We start from the raw sequence: 13,969 nt of genomic DNA on the forward strand, positions 1-13,969 counted from the left end.
TTCCTGGCCATCATTTTTTCCTAGTCTTATTTTGGGGTGAATTCCTCCATCTTGTCATTTTGGAAGAAGAAAACAAAATTACTGCCAAGTTCTCTGGCTTAAATTATGCAGAATTTCTGTGTTAATCCTTAGATCAATTTCCTAGGTGTTCCAAATGGTTTGATGCCAATCTGTGTTTCAGGGACAAGACAAGCTAAGGGTCCCCATACTACTCCTTCACCTTAACTCCAGAATACTGTTTGTAAAAATCACTTGAAAGTTGTTTATCACACCTATTGCAAAGGGATTCTTGTTCTGCCTTGCCATGGATTTCTTTTTGAATCATATATTAATCTGCTGTGTTGCCATGCTTTCCTACTCACACACATTTTTATTTCTAAGCTGAGTCATAGTGTCATCTTTTAAAAGACATGTAAGCAGCAATTAAGTATTACACCTGCAGTACAAATAATGCACATAATTCAAATGATTTGAAGACAATATGAACAACTATGATTTCATTTCAGGTTTGCTGAGTAATATCAATTACATCATAACTGTTGCCTGGCAGGCTATCACTGATTTTAGGAATCCTCCTTATTTTAGAGATCTCAAAATGTGGAATTATGTGCTTCTTAGGGCAAATAAAATATTATTAACATTTATTTTTTAACCAGGAAATAAAGTACACCAATTGCTTTAAGGAAGAGATGATCTTTGTATGCGGTACTTTTGTTTATTAACTACTTAACACAACATTTTGGTCTGTTAAAGTAATTAAATCACTGGAAATTATTGTCACATATTATTTTTAAGAAACAAGATTCAAGATCAGGGTTTTGGCTAACTTTCTAGCTTAAGACTAAATTAATTTGAGCTTTATCTTATACTGCTGTGTGTTCCCTCCTTGCATTCCTTCCTAAATGTTATATGTTTTAATCTGTAGAGTTTTTGATGCCTGCTGAAACAACTACGTAGAGAAAGTCTAAACCTTACCTTTTTTGTGTGAAGACTGCCTCATAAAATGAATAAAAAATGGGGGAAAGGTCAACTTGGGGTACCCCTTTTAATAGTATAAACAATATGACAGTATCCCCTAATGTGTCTGCTTAGTTCCAAATAAGCAATCATGGTAAGAGCACATCCAGAGAGCAAACACCCACAGACATAAATTCAAAGGAGGATTTTTATTAGATATGTATGTTGCAAATTTACAAATATTTTTTAGGCATCTTATGTATATCCTAATAATCTCATGTCTCATGTATCTATTTTCAAACCTTTTCCTTTACTAACTCCTTGCATTTCTGCACCATTATGCTATTTTTTACCTCTTTATCTTCTTCATGTAAACCTGATTCATGAAATGACTTTCCCTTTCTTCTTGCTTTACTAGGGTCTTGAGTCTTTTTTTTTTTTTTTTATTCTCTCAAACTCAGTTAGGGCATCACCTACTCTAGGAAAGTTCTCCTGATCTGAGTATGTTTGGTTTCAGTCCAAATTCTAGTTAAGGGTTTTGGATTTTTTTTTCTTTATTAACTTTTTTGGGTCTGTATTAGACAGCTCAGGCTGCCATAATAAAATATCACAGACTGGGTGGCTCATTTTATATTACAGAAATTTGTTTTCTCACAATTCTGGAGGCTACGAAGTCCAAGAACAAGGTACTGGTCAATTGTTTCCTGGTGAAAGCTCTCCTCCTCTGTTCTCATTGGGTTCTCACATAGGGGAAACAGAAAGGGAGGAGACAGGAAGAGAGAGAGAGAAGGACAGCACACAGGTTTAAAAAGGCCACTAATGCTGTTGAATGAGGGCCCTATCTCACTTAATCTTCCTACCACCATAAAGACCCATCTCTAAGTATAGTCACGTTGGGAGTTAGGGCTTCAACATGGATTTGAGGAAGATGCAAACATTCAGTCCATAACAGGCTATTTAAGTAATCTCTTTAGAATCAAAGAACCAAGAGGTAAACTACAAATTATTTAACTAAAATCACTCCCCACAGTCTCACTGAGCATCATTCAAAGAAGTATTTCTCCTCTGGGTGGCAAAAGAAGAGGCTTATAAAGAGAAGCAAACAATAGCAGCTCTATAAGATGGAAGGTATATGAAAAGCTGTTCCATCTATGCTTCTGGGTATTACACAGAAGCATATGCTTCTTTATTACACAAAGAAAAAAGTAAATAACTATCCTATATATTCTAAAAAATATAAATACCTCACTATTCTATCATCTTTGCATAAAACAATTCATGATCATGAACAGTATTACCACCTCACTTCTGAAGTAGCAGTGGAGTCACGACAAAGCATTATGGAAAGTAGAGGAGCCTATCACACAAAAAGGAATGAGATTGCTCCTATATGTTTCCATCCACTCCTCAGTCCCTACCCACTAATCCTCTGTGATTCTAAGATTACCTAGGCTAGGCATTCTTTTATTTTGCTTACTATATAATTTTCTGATTTCCTGAGTATTTTCATTTTGCCCCTCCAGATCCACCCTCTAGTCTTCCTGTTCATGGGTGTTAGATGCTTCCTGCTATTGGTGGTGCCTGCTCTTCTCTCTCCTGCTCATTCCCTTTTAAACAGTCCTTTCATTAAACTCTCATCCTTTACGCCTTTGACTGTGGCATTGATTTCCATCAGGAATCTAACAAATATATCTGTGTATGTGTCTTTCACCTAGAGAACTACGTTCCCTGAGGATGACCTAATTAAATTTGTATTTCATAGCTTAGCACAGTGCCTGATGCAGTGAAAGGCTGAATGAATAATTTTACTTCCCCATACATTAAATTTCAGTCTTCATTACTTATTTTTGTTATTGTTACAGATTCAGTACATAATGACTAGAAGCATTTCAGTGTCTGTCAGAGTATCCTGAAATTTCATTTGAAATGTGAGAGTGGAGAATAGGTTTTCTCTTTGTGCAGTAGCTATATATTATACAGTCAGAACAATAAAGCAAACCTCCAGACAATTACAATGCCCTTTGTTTGTGGTGCTTATCTCACATAAAGTCTCCTGAAGACCACTTGGGGTTAAATAAAAAGTTGATAAAATTTGTGGAGGAGTGAGGAACTATGCTTCATCTTATACAACTAGAGCATTGGATTTGCCATCATATTAAGGTGTAATGGAGGAAGCCAAGAGGGAGCAACTGAATATTACAGTGAGAAAGAGAAAGGAAAACCCAATACCCATAGCACAAACAGAGAGATAATGGGAGGATAAAAATTGACATCGACATACTGTCTTTTAAATTTGAAACATACTATTTTGTCCATTCTGTTTCTCATCTACATGAGGCCTGGATTGCTGGAGTTAGATCATGTAGTGTGCTCATGTAAATGCTTTAGCTTGATGACTTTTGCTGAATATGGCTTTTTTTCAGAGAGGTACCAACTAGAGGAAAAATAAATATAAAGACGAGTATCTCTATAAAAGATTATAGCGGACCTTTGAACTGAAGACACAGATGGGAAAATACAGTTCTCAGTACTCCTAAAAAGTCATTTTCCCCCTCACTGGTGATAACCATAAATAACTTATTAAGTGGATAACACCATTAAATTTCAATAGCAGTTCACCTGGAGAAATTTTCTAGAAAATGATAAAGGTGATTGGTACAATGGGGCTTAATTTGAAGGCATGGATACATTTAGCATTAGAGAAAAATCATTCTCTGTGTTTGGTCTGAGGAAGACTAAGGAAAACAAGAAAATAATTCAATAAACATAATCTTTTTACCCTGTCCTAGCAGGGATAGGGATGAGAGGATGGGAGGTAGATCAGAGTTCAGGCCCTTAAGTGCCACTACCTTGAAAGAACCTGTGGCATAGGAAGTACTTCTCAACAACAGTACAGGTAATTCATAACAGATTCTAGAACATTCTGTATACAGATTGAAGAAAGGACTAGGTTAATCCATAGCTTAATTTGTTCTCATGGTATATGGAAACTTATGAATAACAAAAAGCAGCATGGAATTGAACGATGCAGCTTATTTTTCTCTCTTTTCTTCCTTTCCCCCCTACCCCTAGCTTTTTATTGTTATTTAAAAATGCTGTAATACTTCATATGGTGCTCAGCTTTCAGGAATTAGAGAATATTTCCTCTAGCTAATATAACACCTGTATATTCTCTCAGATTCTAGCCAGGTCTGATAGACTCATAGATTGCGTTTGCCTTTCCTGGAAGAGGCAGAACACACAGTTCTTATTGAGGGATCTGTTCATCAAAATATCTTACCACAACACCATAGATTTGTTTATAAATAGAAAATTGTTAATCTCAAATATTCAGTGTTCCTTTTGTTTCCTATGAAATAAAAGAATTTCTGATTCCGATATTCTGAAAAGCTAAATTAGCAATGTAGCAGCTCAGCTGCTTAAAGTGTAATATGTAACAAAATTGCTATGTTAAAATAGAGATCTAATGATACCTTCCTTAATTTGATCACTGAAATGGCAAACCCCTTTCCAACATAACAGCTTCTATAGATACCACACGCTTATGATCAAAATTGCTTTTCTGAAAGTGTTTTTCTCCCCTACTTGATTGTATTTTACATCTTCTTTCTGGCAGTAATTTACAATTAAACATAAGGAAAAATAGTGCAAGGCAAAATATACTCTACATCTGTTATACTGTTCAAATAAATACACAATCTGCACAAAACAGATTTCCTAGTGGGCAAATTGCAAATGACTGACTAGATAGAATCAAGACTTTTTTTAATGGCATTAGGGACCTACCAAGTGTTGCTGGAGGAATTTTCCATGTACTCTAGCCACCTACCAAACAGCGTAAATGTTCTGTCAAAAACATTTAAATTAAGCTGTTGTAATAATTGGTACCATACAAGATGGATTCTGGTTAAGAAGCAGGTTTTTATCTCTGAAGTATAAATATAGTTCTCTGCTACAATATTGGTTTGAAAACATACAAATAACTTAGGGAAAGGAGTCTTTGAAACTGAAGGAAATTGTGTTTTAAGTATAACTGACATACAATGTTATGTTAGTTTCAGGTGTAAAACAGTGATTCAACAAGTTTATACATTATGTTACATTCACCACAAGTATTGCTACCATCTGTCACCATACAACCCTATTATATTCCCTATGTATTACGTTTATTCCCATGACTTATTCATTCCATAATTAGAAGACTGTATCTTCCACTCCCCTTCACCCATTCCCTCACCCTCTCCCCTCTGGTAACTACCAGTTTGTTCTCTGTGTTTATAGGCCTGGTTCTGCTTTTTGTTTGTTTGCTTATTCATTTGTAAGGAAACGTTTTTTAAAAAATCAGTGGAAATAGCTGATACATCATTTTCTTCATAGCATTCAGTTAATTTTATTGTAGCTTTGTGGTTTTTCCTATATATTAAACAATAAAAATAAATCAGACTTCTAATGAGGAATTTAAAAAATTATGCTATTTTCCATTAAACCAGTTTTGTGTTTAAAAATTTATGGTAATTTATTTTATTCTATTTTAGGTCATTTCCACCTAAACTATGAAAAAGCTATGGCAAGGATTTTTATTGGTTCTTAGCATTTTGAGCATCCCAGTGTTTACTAAAATTTCAGGATATTCTTCATCTCTTTCTCTGAATGTTATGGAGACATTATCAGTTCTTTAAGGTGATTCTGTATTGCTGCTATATAACCCCTGCATAAATCAGAGAGGGTGCACATACATACAAACACACCAAACGAAACTTTGGCAGTCTGCAAATGGTGCTTAACAGTTTTTGGAGACTTGGAAGAAAAAAATAAGATCAATGACAGCAAAAACTGATCAGTACTATTTTGGCAGTATCTCTCCATATATTGTGTATAAAAACTGCCTCAATGGTATTAACATAATTCTTTGATTTGAGACACAATTAGCTAGAGGATCCATTTGTAACAATATGTTTTTTATATTCTGTGTACCTTCAGGATAACTTCCATCATCATAAATATAAATTTGTTTTTATAATAGCATATTAGCTAATTATTTTTGTATTTTGGATTCTTCAAATCTAGGAAATCAAGATTTCCTAACATTCAGTTATAAAATATGTTACATTTGAAGACACACTTCCAAGAAATAGTAAATTAAATTGTGCTCCCAAACTGCTCCTATACATAATACTAAATTATGTTATGTAAATTCATAACATTTAGACTTCATTTTTCTCATATAATTTTTCCTCATTCAGGTAAAAGATACAATGATTTGACTATCAATATATATTTCACATTCAAAAGTTGAACTTTTTGGGGTACCTGGGTGGCTCAGTAGGTTAAGCGTCTCACTTCGGCTCAGGTCATGATTTCATAGTTTGTGAATTCAAGACCCACATTGGGCTCTCTGCTCTCAGTGTAGAGCCTGCTTTGTACCCTCTCTCCCCCTCTCTCCCTGCCCCTCCCCCACTTGTGCTCTCTCTGTCTCTTCTCTCTCTCAAAAATAAATAAACATTAAAAAAAAGTGTTATAAAAAATTTGAACTTTTTGTAGTTTAGAATCCATATTCACTAATCAACACACCATTAATAAAGATCCTTCATCTTTGTCATTGTTTTTCAATTGTGTTTTAAAAATCACTTTTTAAAACTATTAATTGTGTAAATATTCCATCATAAATCAATGCTCTAAAATCACTATTTGAAATAAATTACCTTTTCCAGTAACCAACCATGTCACAAAGGCCAGTTGAGTCATTTCTACTCCTATTATTCTGTCACATCTAATTTGAAATAAAGCAGTTTCACAGTGTATACTGTGTTAGAGTGAACACAAGAACTTGCTGAACTCTGTTGAACCTATGGAGAAGGAATAAAAGGATAAACAGTCTTATTATGGTGAAACTATAGGGATTAATATATTTACTTCAAAATTATATTTAACAACCATATGATACTAAGAACTCAAATGATTCCTTTTTAAAAGCAAGGACCAAGATACCACAGAGCTGATGGATTTATACAGTACTGCCAAGCATTAATTATACTGCAGAGACCATAACACCCATCATTTGGGCTGTTCAGTGGATGCCTGCTAGCAAGGTGTTAAAAGATCTACCTCCTACAGTTTAAACACCCAAACATAGATTCTGACATGCTTGTCGGAGATAAAAGAAATATATTCACCAATGAATTAACTGAACTCCAGAAAGTTACCAACCATTGCCTTATCATTCATTTCTTTTTTTTCTTTTCTTCCCTGGCTTCTCAATACAATGAAAAACACGACCAAGAAATTTTGAATGGGGATAAGCATCAAAGTTATAATTAAAGTAGTTGATTACTTTTCAAATGGTGACACTCCACTTTTTATTTCTATCATTTTTTTCTATAGTGCACAAAAATATGAAAAATGTGAACTCTATTCCCTTTCCCTTCTTCCTCATCCCCAAAATATTACGTGTAGTAATTGTACTGTGAATTACCACATCCCAACTAAGGTAATAACACATTAGTTTACAAAATCATTTATAGAAATGGGTGGTTAGGGATAGCTTTGCCTGGTAGGCTCTCTTATAGGACCTTCATGTTATCCAGACTTTAACCTTAGGATAGATGATAACAGAAATAATATCCATATATTCCAAGACTAAGCAATCATTTTGTTTGACTTTACTGAGGAATAATTGACAATTATAATGGTATAAATTTAAAGCATATAACATGGTGACTTGTTACACATATAAATTGTAGAATGATTACTAAAATCACCTCACATAACTAATGTAGGTAATATTTTTGTGTGTGTGGTGAGTGTGTAAGATCTATTTTCAACAACTTTCAAGTATACGATACTGTATTAACTCTAGCCACCATGCCATACATTCAATTCTCAAAATATATTTTTCTGAAATAAGTAACTGAAATCTTGTGCCTTTTAACCTACATTACTACATTGTCTCCTCCCTCCAGGCCCTAGTAAACATCATTCTCTTCTCTGTTTCTATAAAAATGTTTCTTTTTTTTTTTATTTTTAGAGTCACCTATATGTGACACCATCCAGTATTTGTCTTTCTCTTTTTGTCTTATTTCACTTAGCCTAATGTACTCCAGATTCATCTGTGTCAAGATTCACCAACCTGGACCATAATATGAGGTCAATTTGATTGTAAATGAATGAATTACAGGAACATGCAGTAATATCAGCCTGGTTTTAGGAAATCAGAACCCATCAAAATATCCCCATGCTGTCACTGGGAGTCCCAAAAGACTGCCATATGTGAGCCTTCAAAGGTTTAGCATCTAGTCAGAGACAGATGGGGAAAACAATCAAAGCAACACTGAAAGGGAAATCTAGAGGTGACAAATATTTTAAACAATTTTTAACAGATTGTTCAAAGCTGAAAACCCTTTTATTCTACTGCAAATATCTCTTCTCCATAACTCCTCTCTGGTCGAAGTGGGTACTCCAGCCTGGACCAGCCCTGTGGCCACTGGTGTAGACAGAGCAGAAAACCTCAGATCAAGGCAGTAGTCTCACCAGGCTGAGGGCACATCTCCCTTTATTTTCTCCCATCTCCTCTCAACCACCCATCTCACCATAATTTTAATGAAGTTGATTTGAAGTCACAGTGTGGCTGCTGCCCCTGTATGGTGGTATCTCTTGTCAAAGTCAGCCACCAAGTATTATTTGCCCTTTTCCTTATACCATGTTCTGTCTTCCTCTTGTCTAGCTACTGGTGACGCCTCAGTGCTGGTGCCATGAAAAGCCCACCATCTATGTTGACTATGAAAGTCTCTAATTTACTACTATCTAGACTCTAAGAAGAGATGTTGAGAAGGCCATGGTCTCCAGCTCTTACCCTCATTTTGTTACATGGGCCTTAAAGTTACTCTGCTTGGTCTAGAATTTCACAAAGTCTGTATGAAAAAGTTCCCATAAGTTTCTGTCTCTTTCAGTTCTAACCATAGAGATCTAACTTCTCTTTAGAATTTCTGAAAGAGATGAATATCAGCTACTTTATACCCTCTCTCATAAGACTACCATTATTCCTTCTTCACAGTTAGGGCAGTTGGTTTTTACTCATATATATAGTTGCAACCTATGCTGAGGAAAGAGAGTGAGGATTAAATTAAAAAGATGCCAACACTAAATATATGTGTCCTGAATAATTTGCATTTTTCAGATCTGTTCTGCACCCCTTTTCCTTCTTGGTCTGTGACTTTGAGACTAACCTTCGTGGGTTGAACCAACACATTCTCTTTTGAAGTTTTTAGTCAATGAGAAGCAAGGAGGAATGCGAGATCAGATTATCCATCCTGCTGGCTGCCTCTCAGACAGATCACAGCAGTTGGCAGTATTGCTCCTACCCAGCGCATAGCTTCTATCACCTATCAGGTGGTCTTCTCCTGTATCTGTTTTCTCTGATTCTCAAGTAATTACTCCTCCTTGGCTTCAAGTTTAGAAGTCATAATGGATCTCCACTGTTACTAATGTTAGGGTTCTTTACCAACTCTTATTGGTTTCCTTGTAAACTCTTCTCAATTTCCTTGTTTAGATGTGGAATCAATTACTAGCAAGGGTGATAATACAATCTGTTCTCTATCATGGTGACTTAAATGTGGCAGTACCTTAGAAAGAAAAAATATAAAAATATCTAGATCAGTTGGGGAACCCCCCCCCCCCCACAATCACAGCTAAGGAGCTCAGTATGGATCCTCTGTAAATACTAGCTTCTCATTTTTTCCCATTTGCAAACATCCTTCTTTTCCTATTTTCAACATTCCTATCTTAGCTGATTAAGACAAATATTAACTAGCTTAATTTAATGAATATTTTGTTTGTTTGTGAATCATTTAATAATGTGAAATGATTCATTTGAAATATCAGATCAGAGATTTTTTTCTATATGGTGAGAAATTCATGTTCAAAAGCCTAAAAGATAGTTTTTGAGAAATTATTGTAAATAAAAACAGTCAACCTGGTTCTTCCCTGCATTGTGGAGAGCACTTAGTCCCTGAATATCCCCACCAAGAATACTCTTCAGAGATAATCACTGTGTGGTAAGTTAGGGACAAGGCACAATCACAAATTTTGATACATTTGTGATTTCTGAAAAAGACATGATATGAAAGAAAAGGCCACTAAGTACCATTGCTCCTTTTTGTGAGAGAATCCCCTTGGTGAGTACAATTCCCAAAGCATCCTGTAGGATTTAAAGCAATATTTCAGAAGTCTACTTAATGTATGTTAGAATGAATCATCTTCACTCTCACTGCTTCTCTGCTCCTAAGCGTAACTCTCCAAGGATTTCTTTACATGAAAACCCATTTCTCCAGACAATTTTACAGTATTTTACAAATTAAGTTATTGGAAAGCTTTAATAATATCGTTGAATATAATAGTTTTCAAATGTCATTTATAATTCCACTGTCACAAATATAAATTATTAGGGTATTGTATTTGAAGTCATACTGTTCATGCAATTTTATTTTCAATTGTTTTGTCAATACTATGTTATAAGCATTTGATCATATAGTTAGAAGTTTCAAAAAGATACTTTCATACTATATAATATTCTCTTATGTATAATTATATCATATAATTGTCAAATACTATATATAAATTATTATATATATATATAGTGTGTATATATATACATATATACATATATACAGTATATGTTGTGTATAGTACATATATACAGTATATGTACTATATATATATATATGTACAGTATATATATACTGTATATATGTACTATAAAGTCCCGAATGATTCCCGGTTAGATATTTAGAAGGTTTTCAGTTACTAATTATATTTTAGATTATTTTATTATTGGTTTCTTTAAAGCATGACTCCTAGGAGTCAGACAATAGACATGTTTTTAACTCTTGGTATTTACTGTAAATTCCATTTCAGTATCATTATTTACACTTGTCACCAAGAAGACAGATGTTTCTTATTTGTATAATTTTTTTAAATGTTTATTTATTCCTGAGAAGGGGAGGGAGAAAAAGTGGGACGGTAGTAGGGAGGGAGGGGGAGGGGGAGAAGGAGAGGGAGAGGAAGAGGAAGAGGAAGAGGAAGAGGGAGAGGGAGAGAGAGAGAGAGAGAGAGAGAGAGAGAGAGAGAACACAAGTGGGGGAGGGGCAGAGAGAGAGGGAGACACAGAATCTGTAGCAGGCTCCAGGCTCTGAGCTGTCAGCACAGAGCCTGGTGGGGCTCAAACTCACCAACTGCAAGATCATGACCTGAGCCAAAGTCGGATGCTTAACCGACTGAACTACCCATGCTCCCAACACACTGCCCCATTTCTTAATTCTACATCTTGGGCAGTTTACATAGTAAGCATCCAATGTAGATATACACATTTGGTATTAGATAAGTTTCAAAGCATTTGTATTGAGAAACTCTGAAAAAATACTGTCTCGAATATTGTTTTTAAGGTTATTCTTGTGCCACTTATGAAAATATGAAAAATTTGATCTATTATGTATCTTGCTCTTGAATATGTATCATTTATTCTGAGTCTTGTGATTTTCTGCCACCAACATAAATTAATAATACTTTAATTGCCTCGACAAAACAACTTCTTGGGAAATCTAAGTTTTATATCTTCATGTATATCACTAATTTTAAGAAAAAAGAAAACTGAAAATCTTTTATTTCATCTGAAGTGTTATAAAATATGTTTGTCAGGTTTAAAAATTTCAGAGGATCCTTAAAATATGACAGTACAAAGACTAAGTCATACTTTAAATGCTATCTCTAACTTCATTTCCATTATAGTTTCGCTCCTAAAGGTTGAAGTATACAAAAATATATATTGATAGCATTTTATCTTCATAAACTTAAGACATTCACTCAAGCCATTCTGCAACACAATTTTCAGTTTCTGACCTTCTGGTTGGTCTGTTAACATCCAGGACATCCGAGCATGTTGCCATATGTTACAACAACTTGCTTCCGAAAATGTGATACATGGTGCCTGGCTTTATTCACCCTAATGGCAAATGAAGGTCCAGAACACCACTTTCATTAAAAAGGAAATGGTAATAAGAAATTTGCAAACTGTGTCCCTCACTGCAGAATCATTTCCAAAGCCATTTTATTCATTTATTTGTGTTTCCTAATCAGACTTATCCTCTGACATCTTAAGCCTAAGTCAGGGCTCTCCTGATGAGAAAAAGTTGTTTCTCTGCTCACATGTGAGAAGAATAAATTGTAGGCGAATGTGAATTGCCATTGCCTGGGACAGAAATACGGTGTCAGGAAGTTCCTGTTTAACTTCCCTGTTCAATATTTAGTGGCACACTGGGAAGTCAAAGCCAGAAATTCAAGGAGCCAGCTGGCACTGTAGAGAACAATTTGGCCTTGGAACTTCCCCTTTGTGAGGATGAAATGAGACAAGCATGAAACTCCTTAAAAAAGATTAAAATGTTATAGACAAATGAAAGGTATTAATAGTTGGGTCAAATTAATTTGGGGGACAAAAGAGCCTCTTTTCCTTGCATTTCAAGATAGTGCTGGGAGTACAACTGAGCCCCAAAATGGACCTTTAAAAGGCTTTAACATAATTGCTGGAAAAAACAAGCCCAGTGGCTTTTTTAATGCCTTTTGAAGGCATACAAGAGACATAAATAATGGGATCCAGATGAGCAACTATATAGGACCAAACAAAGTGGAAAGCTCATAGGCCACAAATTGATTTGCTTTGTGTGCTTTAGACAAAACTGCTTTTTAGAAGTATAGTTGTAGTGATCGCTTTATGAGGGAAACTACTGTGTGTGTGTCATTCCTTATGGTGTCTCCAGGACCTTAAGAAGGGCCTGGCATAAAAAAAAATAGTCTTTTGAGTTCGTAAATGTAAATTTTATGTAAATGTAAAATGTAAATGTATTTTGTCTAAACGTCCTCTAATTACCAGACCTCTTTAACAAATTACCCTTAAGATCATTACTCTCACCACTGTTGTCTTAAAGCAGAACCACAGAATTCAGAAAGGTGAGCTAACAGTCCAGATAAGCAGAATATACCCCTACCACTGACCTCAAAATGATGTTCCAATTTATCTAAAGATATTCTTCTCTTTGCCATTCCTGAGCTCATACAACCAACGTCAAGTCCATCTGCCTTGTCATGATATCTCAAAGGATCAATACTTTTCAAATTTTTATAATACTTCCCTGCTAAATTGAGTTTTTTAGTAGCTATTCATATCACATACAGTAAAACCTTAGATTGTGAGTAACTTGTTCTGTGGGTGTTCTGCAAGATGAGCAAACATTTCTAATAAATTTTAATGTGATAAATGAGCAATCTCTTGCAACATGAGTAGTACATGATGCCAAACATCACATGATCACAACTAAGCCAATGGTTCTTCTCTCTCTCTCTCTCTCTCACTATGGGATTGTGGGTGATGGTCAATGCAATATCACATTTCCACAAAATCCTTAAAAGGAGGCAAAGCAAGTGTTATTGGATAGGTTCTTATTATAATTCCAGGAAAAGAAAAAGATTCCATTGAGCCAATAGATAGCAGTGATTCCATTAGTGACAGTGAAAGTTGTCCTACATAATAACACTCATCTCTCTTGTCTTCCTCACACCAGCCACGAAGGTTTTCAAAGGTAAATGCAGGTTAATTTATTTTTCTTTATATTTTGCATTTTCTTTATTATTTTGTATTATATTACAGTATTATAATTATTTTTATATGAATATTTTTGAGTTGTAGAACAAATCATCTGAGTTTCCATTATTTCTTATGGGGAAATTCACTTTGATATACAAGTGCTTTGGATTACAAGCATGTTTTTTGGAATGAATTGTGTTCACAAACCATGGTTTTTCTGTATTTCTCTCATGCATATTCTTTTGATTTTTTATCTCTTACACTGCTCTAGGTTTTGCTTTAATAAGTATTGAAATAGCTCAGTGAAGCTGGTTTATTATGTGGTCATTACAGACAGGACATTTTGGGCTTATCCTTCCACTGAAATATTCCTACATTGCTGAT

General features: G+C 34.8%; 1 long non-coding RNA gene across 1 annotated transcript in view; it reads right to left on the reverse strand.

Annotated features, from left to right (window-relative positions):
- Nucleotides 1-13,969, reverse strand: part of LOC132672900 (uncharacterized) — a 147,350-nt gene that overhangs the window by 93,632 nt on the left and 39,749 nt on the right. The window contains exon 2 of the long non-coding RNA XR_009607768.3: nt 6,660-6,803. This is a non-coding gene — a long non-coding RNA (uncharacterized LOC132672900). The remainder of the gene's footprint in view (nt 1-6,659; nt 6,804-13,969) is intronic.

Source organism: Panthera onca, chromosome C1 (genome assembly GCF_046562875.1).
Source record: "Panthera onca isolate mPanOnc1 chromosome C1, mPanOnc1 haplotype 2, whole genome shotgun sequence".
Lineage (NCBI taxonomy): Eukaryota > Metazoa > Chordata > Mammalia > Carnivora > Felidae > Panthera > Panthera onca.